We start from the raw sequence: 11967 nt of genomic DNA on the forward strand, positions 1-11967 counted from the left end.
GTTCTGACCACAGGCCAAAGAACGGTCTGCCCTCGAGCAGCGCTCCCCATCCCGAGGTGGAGGCGTCCGTCGACACCACTTTCACTCTCGAGGAAGTCCCCAGGCTTACACCTGATTGGTACCAGTCGTTCGCTGTCCAAGGTTTTAGAGCTGTAACACAGCTCTGATTGACCTTGAGACGCAGCCGACCGGATACCCACGCTCTGCACGGTACCCGCGCTTTCAGCCAGAACTGCAAGGGGCGCATGCGGAGCAGGCCCAACTGAAGAACTGGTGATGCTGAGGCCATGAGACCTAGCATCTTCTGAAATTCCCTGAGCGGGAAGGTCGCGCCGCAGCGGAGAGAGCTCGCTGCGCGCTGAATGTCCAGCGCGCGCTGTGGCAACAGCCGCGCCATCATAGACTGTGAGTCCAGAACTATACCCAAAAACGGGATCGTTTGACTGGGGTTCAGTGAACTCTTCGTCCAGTTGACTCTGAGACCAAGTTTCTCGAGGTGATCGAGTAAAATGGCCCTGTGCTCCACGAGCTCTGATCGTGATTGAGCCAGAATCAGCCAGTCGTCCAAATAGTTCAGCACTCGCATGCCTCTGAGTCTGAGAGGAGCGAGCGCTGCGTCCATGCACCTCGTAAATGTACGAGGCGCCAGGGACAGGCCGAACGGCAGGACTGTTATACTGGTATGTCTGGCCCTCGAAGGCGAATCTCAAGTATTGCCTGTGACATGACGCTATCTGTATTTGAAAATACGCGTCCTTCAGATCTATTGACATGAACCAGCCTCCTCTGCGAATATGCGCGAGGATTTTCCTGGTTGTAAGCATTCTGAAACTGCGTTTCGGTAATGCTTCGTTCAGCTGTCTTAGATCCAGTATGGGTCTGAAACCCCCGTCTTTCTTGCCAGACAGTATCTGCTGTATAGCCCCCCTTCGCTTTGAGCTTGAGATACAGGCTCTATAGCCCCTTTGCTCATCAGTTTTGATATTTCGGCACGAAGTAGGTGTGCTACTTCTGAATTCACCGTAGTTTCGACGCGCGCTGTGAAGCGGGGAGGGCGTCGACAAAACTGTAGCGAGTAGCCCCTCTTATAATGTCTAGCACCCATTCCGAAACCTCTGGGCAACAGAGGTGCTTCGGGCGTGCTGTAACGTAGGCGTTATGCCTGTGACATTCGAGGCGGGGAGCGCGCTGATCACAGCGGGCAGAGCGCTCGTCCTCGACCCCACTACGGTGCTTAACCGAGAGAGGGAGGGCTGAGCGAGTCTCGTGGGACTCGTTGTCTGTGAGTAAGTGTGGGCGGGAAGCGGGCACATTTACTGCTTTTGACGCGCTGTCTGCCTGAGCAGAGCGAGCGTGCACAGGTTTCGTTTTACAGAAACCACGTGACACGTGTGACATAGTGTTTGTGGCACTGGGGAATGTGCACATTTACTATGTTGGGTGCGCGATCGACCTGAGTCGAATTTATGGGCGCAAGCCCCGTGTGAGGGGCTGTGCTTGTGTGTAGCGATGGGCACTGGGCAGTGGGCATCAGCACTACATTTATAGCACCATCGGCCGTGGCCGGGACACCAGAAAATACATCCATATGGGATATTTCTGGGTAGCCGTAAAACGGCTTTTGTGTGCAGGCAAACAGGCACGGGTTGTACCACGTGGTCGTCGGCTGCAAAATACATATCTGCAGTCGCCTCTCAGGGCACTGGCAGAGCGATTTGTATTTGGCGGCATAAAAACTTTTTGCCGTCAGACCTGGGAATCGAACCCGGGTCGCCCGCGCGAAAGATTTAGAATCTACCACTGGACCACAGTGGAAGACACATTGACTTTCAGTTAAACGCGAGTATTTGTTTGCAAGCATGCGGGTAGCATAACATGCAATATCGACATTTTCAGACGCACTCGACTTCGCCACGGTGTTTAACCGAGTGAGGGAGGGCTGGGCGAGTCCCGTAGGACATGTAATGTCTGTGAGTGAATGTGGGCTCGGAAGAGCGGACACATTTACTGCATTGAGCGCACTGTCTGCCTGAGCAGAGCGAATGCGGACAGGCTTCTTTTATAGAAAAACCATGAGGCATGCAAAAACAGTGTTTGTGGGCACCCAATGGAATTTTTCTAGGTAGCCGTAGAACGGCTTTCGTGTGCAGACAAGCGGGCACGGGTTGTACCACGTGCTCGTCGGCTGCAAAAATTCACATCTGCAGTCGCCTTTCAGGGGACTGATAGAGCGAATTGTATGTGACGGCATACATTTTTCTGCCGTCGGACCTGGGAATCGAACCCGGGTCGACTGCGCGAAAGGCTATGAATCTACCACTGGACCACAGAGGAAGACACATAGGCTTTCAGTTACCGCGAGTATTAACCACACTAGCGTTTGTTGCAGGCATGTGTGTAGTACAACATGCAATACTGACATTTTCAGACGCCTGAAAAGTGTCAGAATGTGAGAAGAGTGGATATCGCCCGGTTTCAGCGGGGCTAAAACACTCCATTCTCTTTTCGCCAGTGACGCACGGGAACCGTAGAAACGGTGTTCGGTTGCAGGCAAGCGGGTACTACGCGCTTGCTGGCTGCAAAAATACACCTCTGCAGTCGCCCCCGGGGGACTGACAGAGCGGAGCATTGGCGGCATAAATATATGCCGCAAGACCGGGAAACGAACTCCGGTCTCCCATGCGTTAAAACCTATCATTCCACCACTGAGCCACAGGGGGATACAGGCTTTTGGTATGCGTTGAGCATCAACATGTATTCTTCGGCGTTTGCTGGCAGGCGTGCGCTTGCTGCAAATGACATTTCCAGTCGCCGACAGGGAACTGGGAAATGTAAGAGAAAAGGGGCCAGTAACTACGAACACACTTTTCTCCTTTCGCCGGTGAATGACGCGCAGAGGCAGGGTAGTTTTTCTTGTAACGTAAAGAAAAACTAACCCCGACCGTCCGCTTCCAGGAGGAGCAGCCTCGGAGAAGGATGCCAGGTGAGTCCTCAGAGTCACCATAGGCAATCGGCTCGGAGTGAGGGCGGTCGCCGTCAGCGAGCGCGAGAGCTGCGAGATCCTCTAGGAAAGGGGGGCGTCTTGAAAAAGACGCCCGGCTCTTTTAGTGTAAAATGTACATACATAATACACATTATACACAGAAAATATATAGAAGGATATAGGCGCCGGAATGCGCAGCAGGTACGGCAGTGGAAGGCGGCGCTGGCCAGCGGCTTCAAGTGGCTCGTCCCGCTGAATTGCTTCTCAGACGACGCGTTGCTTCTCTCGTGATCCAACGATGCGTGAGCTTCGCTGAAGAGATGAAAAATCAAGTGAGTCAGCCTTTTCGAGCTACCTTTATAAGGCTAGGCCACGCCCGTTTCGGCGGGAAGTGGCAAGGAGGGCGCGAAGCGCCCTCATTGGTCTGATGTTGCATCAGCCCTCGCTCGATAGGCTTATGCAGTTGCCGCAGAGCAGCCAATGAGCGAGCGAGCCGTCTCGCCTATGGCTGTATGCTGCTGCAAATGCGCTTTACAATATTACAAAATTAAGGATAATTTTTTTGCTTCAGTATTTCGTGAAAAGAGACTTTTCCCGCAGCGTCTTAGCTAAGACGCAGTACGAGAGAACTCTCGTAAGAGAACTGTGTCTTTGTACTTTGCAGGATTTATAGGTTGATTATATCTCGAAAGCTCATCACTCACTTGAACAGTGGATTTGGATTTCAGCCGTGCAGGTTGTAGGAATAGACGAGATGGTGGAAGACAACTGAGAGTTCGTAGGAAGCGTCATAGGAAGCATAGGAACTCGAACTTGAGGTAGGCTATTCTAGACAAAACATACACGCTGATTGGTCGTTCTTAAATGAGCGCGGGCTGAATGAACCAATGACGCTTATCTATTTTTATTTTATTTGATATTCTCCAGCTGAATGTGATCTCCACATCAAGACATCAGATGCTGACCTGGAACTACAGATGTAGCCTACTACTGTACACCACACCAACCTCTCTGCTTTTGCAGATGGCTTATTACTATCATGTTAAGGTATTATAATAGCAAAACTGAGCACCTGTGACATTTTTTTTTTTTTTTTTTTTTTGGAATTGCAAACTTTTTTCTCTTTTTGTCTCCAACAACACAAGTTACACCTTTTTAGACAAATTTTGCATATATAGATTGCTTGGAATACAAACAATATTGCATGTCCGATTGAAATGCGAAAAGATTTAGCAAGTATGAACTGCAAAAAACAAAAACAAAATCACATTAAATACGAATTTTACAAATCCGTTTGTGGTTTAATCCTACTCGAATCGCATTTCTCAAAATCTTCTGAGTCTGACTGCTCTGGCCTTAGCTCTCTACGTGCAAGATTACGGAAATCCCAAAAATGCACGTTCTACGTGCTACTTAAGAGTCGCTGTCCATTTGCGAAGTGCTGAAATATAATCGTATCCGTGAACGTTTAACCTAATAATCGTCATCAGATGTGGATTAGCAATCAAGACAAGTGTATATAAAGCACTACATGATTTACTATTACTCCAGAGCACTCGTAGATCTACGATGATTTACGATGATTTTGCGAAACAGACATATTAGTAATATTAATAAACATATTAAAGGATTAGTTCAGTTTCAAATAAAAAATTCCTGACAATTTACTCACCCCCATGTCATCCAAGATGTCCATGTCTTTCTTTCAAGGTTTTTGAGGAAAACATTCCAGGATTTCTCACCATATAATGGAGCAAATATTATACCACGTACTGGACATTGAAGTACGCCACCCACGTAGGCTACTAAGTATTTATTCACGTGAAATTTCTCGGCACTAACAACACATATGAGATCATTAAACGACAAATTAAACCCAGTGTTTCCCCTACCATTATATAAGGGGGGCGCCCCGCCCTCCTAACGGCTCCCCCCGCCCCCCTTGAAGTCAAGTAAATTTGATTTGATTTTCTTTATAGCGCCAGATTACAATTTGTTATTTTATTTAAAAAAACTAAATAGCCCTTAAGTAATGTTATTTATCTTATTTCCACGATGGCATGTCTTTTCTGTCTGTGTTTGCGCGTTTACAATTATCCCAATGAGTGCGCAAGCGCGCACACTCACACACAAACAAACACTTGCGTCAAATACAGATGAGCACTAGCGGACAGAGAGCGCGCGGCGGGAAATATGTCGCTGAACTGAAGATGGCAACACTCGCTCTACTGCGAGTAGCAGCCGGAGTAGCTCTCCTGCTCCAAGTCTACGCCCGTTTCACACATATTTCGTTTGCAGTGCGTGTGCGGTGAGTATTTTTTTCCGTACCCATGTTTACAGAGCTTTAATTCACACTGCACGCGGATGCAGTCCGTCGATGATCGATCCGTTCCAGTTGCGGTGCGTATACAGCAGTGCAGCGATCGTTTCCGCACCGAGTCTACTTTTGCCGTTTATATACTGTCTATGATTTCTGCTGTGCTGCAAACGCTGAATTAAAGTGACAGCGCATGTTTCGTGGTCAAAATGAACACAGATTGACCTGAAAATGTAGTCATTTCACCATAAGTGCGATTCACAGCAGTGCTGCGTCTGACAGGATTATTCTCTCCAATAAATGCATCATAGAAATAAAAACTTCTCACAAAAAAGCCCATTTAAAATTTGTTTGTCATATAAATGTATTAACTAACATTAACGAACAATGAATGAGCAATATATTTGTTAGTATTTATAAATCTTTTTTTAGTTGTTAGTTAAAAAATAAAACTATTTAAGCTCTGGTCCATTAATATGAACAAATACTTCTATAAATTTAACAAAGGTTATTTGCAAAAGTAAATTTTAAAAAGATTTAAATATGTTTTTTTTATTTTTTTAAAGAGATATCTTATGTTAACATTTTTTTTTAACATTTGTGTTTTATGTTAACTTTTACAAAGCATTACCCTCCCAGACAACCAATTAATGCGACACATAGATAGATAGATAGATAGATAGATAGTGTCTGTGTCAAATTTCACCAACCAATAAAGCAATGTTAACTGAATGTGACGTGTGTTTAATAAATGATTACCTATACAGACTAATTTATCAAATAAGTGATAGATTTTTAAAACAAGTAGAAAATGTGTTTATAATAACTAACGCAATTTACACAATTGAAATCAACATCCTTTTAACGTTAGGTATGCAAACCAATTAGATCGATTTTATGTTGATTCTATAACGTCATTTCAACAACTTGAAATCAACATAGTTTCAACGTTAGGAAAGCAAACCAATTACGTTGATTTTCCGTTAGTTTTAAATGGCGTGTCTGACGTTGATTCAACGTTAATTCGATGAGCAAAGTGATGCCGGATAAACGTCGTTTCCACGTTGATTCAATGTCAGTTTGCTATCTGGGCACTTCAGGCACCTATATGTCCCACAATGCAGTACGATTGTGACGTCACCACATATCTCGTCTAATCACCACCACAACAAACTCTATGATATATTAATTAAAAATGTTTTAATTGAAAACAACCCAAACACCATATATACATTTGGATGCTGCATTAAACAAATTCTTAAAGGGAAAACAAATGTAAATAATAAATCAACTACATAGCTGATTCCAAGTGATCAAGGGCTTAGGACCAGGGTTCTAAATTAACACCCGCCAACCCGCCAAATGCGGGTTAAAATTCATTTTGGCGGGTGTTAATAAAAACTTACTAGCCAGTTTGGCCGGTGATGTATGAGGCATGATACATATAAGGCTCTGTTCCGCTCTGTTCTCGGTAATTTATCCCCCTGGCAGTACTTCCTACATTTCCCATGAACACTGTGCCGTAATGCTACGTGATGACGTTTCATACGCCCATTGGTTTCGCGCAGTTTGCAGTGAAACCAGCGCGAGAAACCATGGAAACGAACGGACACAGAAAACACAAGAAATAAGACGAACGGAGTTGGTAGTAAAGTCAAAGGCTGTTTCTCAATTCCAAGAACGCAGAGAACGGACTTGTGTTCTCGTGGAGACCGGTCTTGCCAAGCTTCCTTGGAAGAACGAACTCGGAACCGGCCGCAATGACTTCTGGGACACCAGGCGAGTACTAGCTCAAGTCTGCATTCGATGCATCCTCGGTATCAAGAACACATCCGGGTTCTTTCATGCGTCCTCTGTACTTGCGTTCTTGAGAATTGGGTCTGAACTTCGACGGTTAATGATGACGTAAAACGAGAACACAAGGACGCAAGATCGCTGAAGAACGCATATTGAGAAACACCCAAAGAGTATTCACCTTATTTTCCATGACAACAAGGGCGACGCCATTACGCTCATTTTGTCATCTTACTTCCGGCTGAGCGGGACTTCAACTTCCGGCTGAAACGACCTACGCTAGTTTCTAGCGTAATTCTATAGTTGTAACGGTAAAATATGTGAAGTATTATATGCTCAGTTAGGGGCTGACATAACAATTGGATTAAGAGGATAGAACAATTTAACCAACGGTGTTACGAACACAATGTAGGCTAAAGCGATCGGAGTGTTGTGGTGTACTTTACGATTTACACGTGGAGCACCTGAGGCAATGGCGGAAGGCGCTAAACTTGAAGTGCTCACCCAAGCGCTGTGTGTTCGTACCATGTGTGTTATGTGTTCGTACCATTTTATGGACGGGGAGCAGACTGACGAACGAACACCCTTACCCTGCCATAGTTGCAACTCTTGCGTCATCAGAACAGTGTGTTCAACGCATCACCGTTTCTGTTTAAAAAACGTTGTGCAACGTTTTGTCGGGGCTGAACGCAGCCCAGGTCTGCAGCCTCCCCCTACTCCTTCGTTTGGTCATAGTCACGTGACATGGGTGTTTTGAATCACGCTTCGGATCAGTGTTTCGAAACATCTGCGCTTCGGGATCTCGCAAAGCTTCGGAACGACTGTTTCGCGTCAGCCATCCCTATCACAAACGTCGTTGTCATGTCGTACAGCTTTCATGGTCCTAGTTGTTTTTAAACCGCCATTTTACTAGTGGTAAGTTACTCAATGTAGACTCAAATGACTGCTTCTGCATACGCCGCACCCACAACGTTGTTGACACTAAAATTTTAAATTATTGAAGACGTTGATCACGACGTGATTTAGCTAGTACAGTAACAAGTAAACAAAGGGAATAACAATGGATATACAATACAATGAACAAAGAATAAGATGATATTGCTTTTAACAGAAAATAGTCTAGATGGGAAGTGCCCAAAAAGTGAAAGTGAGGAGCATTTATGGGTACAAGTCGGGAACCGGCCTACCTTACATATTTCAAGGGTGCTGAGTCCAAAAAAACTGGTTCCCAAGCAAAATTTTGAGTTTTTGACCTTCTAATTTGCATATCAAAATGGCCGCCAAATTGCCTATCTTGCTCAGTCGTTGGACCATTTTCCCCTAGTTTTTTTGTAAGTAGGCAATCAAGATGAGGAAATTAAGTTTCTAGATCGATAGTCAAGGGTCAGAGCAAAGATATAATGGAGGCTCACTGCCTTTTTTATGTATATATTTATGCAAAATACCAACTTTTAAGGTGAAATTAAGCATTATTTGTGTCATTTTTTAAGGCCGACATACATATTCAATCAATATCACTCTTAAATGTTCCCAGTGTATATATGATATGTGATGTATTCCATATTACATAATAACTAAGAAAAACACCATTGCAAGTTGTCTGAGATTTCATTTTTTATGCAAATTAAGGCGAGACACTACAGGTGAATAGGGTAACATTTTTAAATAGCAGATATCACCATGAAACTTTCACAGTTGATTACCTACATTAAGATGAGAAAAAAAATGTATTACAAGTTTTCTGTAATTTAATGTTTAAATATGCAAATTAGGCAATATCTAATCAAATGTGCACTAATTTGCATATATTTAAAACAACGAAATCTGAGTATTGGATAAAGCCAGGTTAAAAATGATTTTTTCATTGTGTTCACATATTAGATGGGAAAAAAAAAATACGAGGGATTTATGGATATCTACTTTTGTTATCCTGTAAATCAGAAAATACTGTCAATAGCCTTAAAAAAATTATTTTCACCATGTTTTTTGGAATAAAATGTTATATAAATCAGGCTAGGAATAATATATTTACAAATCCCTCTGTAAATGTCTTCATAATATAACTAGGTACAAGACTGGAAAGTTTGGTGTATAGGTGCTACTGAAGTGGAGCGTCATCCATGTGGTTTCCTTAGTCTGCTTCCGAAGCCTTCACCGGCCCCAAGCAGGAGGACGGCACTGCCCGTCTCCGCCCCTTAGCCGGCCAAAACGCCAGGCTAAGCAGCACTCCTGAGATGGGCAGCTTGAAGTTAGGGCTCAGTTCTTCTCAGGAGCTGGTAGCAGGACCACTCCTTCCCCCGGTGGAGGGCCAGGGAAGAATCTTTTTTCTAAGAACTGATGCCCCTTCCTCCGAGCCCCAAGAGGCCATGGATGGCAGTGTGCGACGCTCTGCCTCGCCACTCTTGTCCCCCTCTGTCACCAGACCTCTGTCAGAGCAGGCCCCCCGTGGAACACTGGTCCTTCCCTGGCCTCCTCTGTCAGGATGCGGCAATGACCGTGCCCCCACACCGGGTCGCTACGCCGCCCACGTCCGGACCGTTCATCCCACTTCGCTGCCCTACCGAGGGTACGTCTGTGGTTCCCATGACCCCGCTGGTTCAGTTCTTGGGAGCCTGGCTAGAGCTTCCCAACCTGTCCCGCTGGGTTGAGAGAACCACCAGGCTCGGCTATGCGATTCAGTTCGCACGATCTCCTCCCCGCCTCCGGGGAGTCCGTTACACTATGGTGGGTGGCAATGCCCCTGTTACTGGCGAAAGGTGCAGTCGAGATTGTCCCTCCAGCCGAAATGAAGTCCGGGTTCTACAGCCCTTACTTCATTGTACCGAAGAAAACCGGTGGGTTACGGCCAATCCTGGACCTGCACGTCTTGAACCAATCCCTTCACAGGCTTCCGTTCAAGATGCTCACGTGCTTTCATGGCTTCAGCCTCTCCCTGGAGAATGGAGACTCCATCCAAATACAGTTCAGCTGTTTTGGGATCAGTTCGGGGACGCACAGGTAGACCTGTTTGCCTCCCACGACTCGTCCCATTGCGGCACGGACACACTGGTGCACAGCTGGCCGCGGGGCCTTTGCAAGTATGCATTTCCCCCAGTGAGCCTTCTTGCACAGACCCTGTGCAAGCTCAGGGAGGACAGGAAGAAGGTAATTTTGGTTGCCCCTCATTGACACAACCGGACCTGGTTCTCCAAACTAGTCCTCCTCGCGACAGCACCTCCTTGGCCAATCCCTCTGAGGAACGACCTGCTTTATCAGGGACGGTGCACCCTATGGTACCCTCATCCCGATCTTTGGAACCTTCACGTGTGGCTCCTGGACGGGATGAGGCAGGTTTGAGTACCCAACCACCAGCGGTAGTGGCTACCATCACTTCCGCTAGAGCATCGTCCACGAGACATGCCTACGCGTTGAAGTGGAACCTCTTCGTCACCTGGTGCTCTTCTCGCAGAGAAGACCCCAGAAAATGCCCGATCAGTGTCGTGCTTTCCTTCCTGCAAGAAGGGTTGGGCCGAAGGCAGTCTCCCTCCACCCTGAAAGTGTACGTTGCCGCTCCTCGGCGAAGAAACATATCTGCATGGTGCCAGCATACTTCCTTATATACCCATGAGGTAAGGCGGAGTTACGCAATGCAAATTCCGCAGACCCATGGCATTTCTTTGCCAATGGCTCGTTTTATTTCTCGAAGATGAGAGGCTTTCTAAGCGAAACCCCATTCGTCGTCATGATGTAACGTCTCCGTTCCCTACTCAGGGAACGAGGGTTACATATGTAACCGAGACGTTTTACACCCCCCTCTCAGAAGCCTTGGACATTTGGGACAATGTTTCAAAAAATATTTTCTCTAACCTCAAACCCTTTCTCCCATATTGTATGTAGTAGCAGCAACCATGTGTGGCCCACTATAGTCTTCTATCAAATAGCAGTTTTCATTGGTTCCATGAGAGTGGGGCCAGCCCATAAAAATATCTTAAATCTTAACGTCTAGTCGGTCCACAGTCTAATTCTGCTCTTTTTGGTTTTCAGCTATTGTTTTTGTCTGACTTATATTATGAAGTTTTGTCTGTGGGTCATAATTTGTCATTTTCTTTGCAGTTTCGTCTGAGATGCATCTGAAATCGGTCACAAGTTCACTTGTTCATTATAGTGAATGGCACATGTACTTTATGGAGAAAAGAGAAATGAAATTGAGTGAGCAGCTTAAGATGACGGAATTTGTGTGTAGTAGAAATAACTATTTTACACCTTAAAAAATAATGACGATAATAACTTTATATGGTATAATGAAAATAAATAACTTGTTCACTTGTTCTCATATTTATGTCATATTTAATAGATAGTTCATTTATTTTAATAGAATAATAATACAAAAACTACAAAAAAGAATTAACACAATGATATAATTTTATTATTTTTACTTATAAATTTGCCATAAAAAGCAATAAATAGAGCACATAATACATGAAAGCTGTATTCCTTTCAGGGTTATCTGGTTTTGTTTATTTTTAGTTTTCTCCACATGGACTCTGTTTGTGTTTTCACCTTGGTTAGCTTGTCTTCATGGTTGTTAATTTGATTCATTACTCAGTTCAGGTGTGTGTTGTGTTCAGGTGTTCATGTCTCATTATCCTCTAACTACTTAAGTTCAGATCAGTTTGTGTTTCGTGTTGAGTCTCGTCTATGTGTAGTTGTGTTTGGATGTACCTCTTTGGAGTACTCTGTTGGAGCATTAAAGCCTAACTTTCGTCGTCGATTCTTTGGTGTTTTTGTTTTCCGTCTTGTTTGTGTTTTGCTTGGGGCTGGTGAATGCTTCGGAAGCAGACTAAGGAAACCACATGGATGACGCTCCACTTCAGTAGCACCTATACACCAAACT

This window comes from Abramis brama (assembly GCF_963993115.1).
Source record: "Abramis brama genome assembly, chromosome: 16".
NCBI classification, from domain to species: Eukaryota; Metazoa; Chordata; class Actinopteri; order Cypriniformes; family Leuciscidae; genus Abramis; species Abramis brama.